The sequence below is a fragment of the Gossypium hirsutum genome, chromosome A01 (assembly GCF_007990345.1).
Source record: "Gossypium hirsutum isolate 1008001.06 chromosome A01, Gossypium_hirsutum_v2.1, whole genome shotgun sequence".
Taxonomy (NCBI): Eukaryota; Viridiplantae; Streptophyta; class Magnoliopsida; order Malvales; family Malvaceae; genus Gossypium; species Gossypium hirsutum.
In genome coordinates this window covers 106,690,263-106,691,747 of record NC_053424.1, presented here as the reverse complement: position 1 = coordinate 106,691,747, position 1,485 = coordinate 106,690,263, and the positions used below count along the sequence as shown (strand labels likewise).

Genomic DNA, 1,485 nt, shown 5'->3' with positions numbered 1-1,485 from the left:
AGCTTCAATAAACGGTAAGTTAATATGTAATTTTTTTAAGAGTTTAAAGAATTTACCAAATTGTTCATCTGAGCGGTCTTTCCTTGTCGCGTTAGGGTATGGCACAGGAGGTTTATATTCGACAGCCACTGGTTTGTTTGTATTTTGATCTACCTCACCTTGACCTTTGCTTACCACAGTTTCTTGCCTCGGTTCTAGTTCAGGCTCAATGACTCCTTCGTCATCTTGAATATTAATTGCGTTGAGTTGTTCCCTTGGGTTAGGTTTGGTATTACTTGGCAAACTACCTTATGGTCGTTCGGAGATTAGTTTGGAAAGCTGGCCTATCTGAGTTTCGAGCCCTTGGATCGACGCTTGTTGATTTTTAAGTGCTGTCTCGGTGTTCTGAAAACAGGTTTCTGACACTGATATAAACTTTGAGAGCATCTCTTCAAGGTTTGGCTTCTTTTCTTGTTGTTAGGGTGGTTGTTGGTAGCCCAGAGGATGTTGTGGTCTTTGATTTCCTTGACCGCCCCACGAGAAATTGGGGTGGTTCCTCCAACCTGCATTATAGGTGTTACCGTATGGATTGTTTTGAGGCCGAGGATTATTACCCATGTAGTTTAATTGCTCGTTATCCATGTTGTGGCCATAGGGTTGGTATTCTGAATGGTTTGTTCCACCTCCACTTGTTTCGCACTGTATTACCGGGTGAACCTTTGAAGAATTAAGAAAACCATCAATCTTTTTATTTAAGAGTTCTACCTGATTAGAGAGCATGGTGACCGAATCGACGTTGTAACGCCGGCTGTTTTCGTTGACTTTGTCCTTATGACTTGTCACTGATAGTTATTCAGTGACATCTCTTCTATAAACTCATAGGGCCGGTGTTTTATTGTTGATGGTTCTGCCAGCAGCTGCATCAACCATTTGCCGAGTCGAAGGATTCAGACCATTGTGAAATGTTTGTACTTGGACCCAAAGTGGTAACCTATGGTGGGGGCATCTTCTCAAAAGGTCCTTGTATCTCTCCCATGCATCGTAGAGTGTTTCTAAATCCATCTGTACAAAAGAAGAGATATCATTACGTAATTTAGCCATTCTAGCCGGCGGAAAATATTTTAGTAAAAATTTTTCGGTCATTTGTTCCCAAGTAGTAATTGACCCTCGTGGTAACGAGTTCAACCACTATTTAGCTTTGTTCCTCAATGAAAAGGGAAACAACCGAAGACATATGGCATCATCAGAAATGCCATTCATTTTAAATGTATCGCATAGTTCTAAGAAGTTGGCTAAATGAGCGTTGGGATCCTCATCCTGCAAACCATCAAACTGAACAAATTGTTATATAATTTGAATAGTGTTAGGTTTTAATTCAAAAGTATTTGCAGCTATAGCAGGTCTAACTATGCTTGATTCAGTTCCTGTTAAAGAAGGTTTAGCATAATCATACATAGTGCATGGAGCAGGATTTTGATTAACTGCAATTGCAGAGCTGATTGCCTT

The 1,485-nt window shown here is 40.3% G+C and overlaps 1 non-coding gene across 1 annotated transcript; it reads left to right on the top strand.

Moving 5' to 3' along the window:
* The first annotated feature begins 967 nt into the window (after positions 1–967).
* Positions 968–1,074, top strand: LOC121207794 (small nucleolar RNA R71). Its single transcript, XR_005902922.1, has one exon. It is a non-coding gene; the product is annotated as a small nucleolar RNA R71 (small nucleolar RNA).
* Positions 1,075–1,485: the final 411 nt, after the last annotated feature.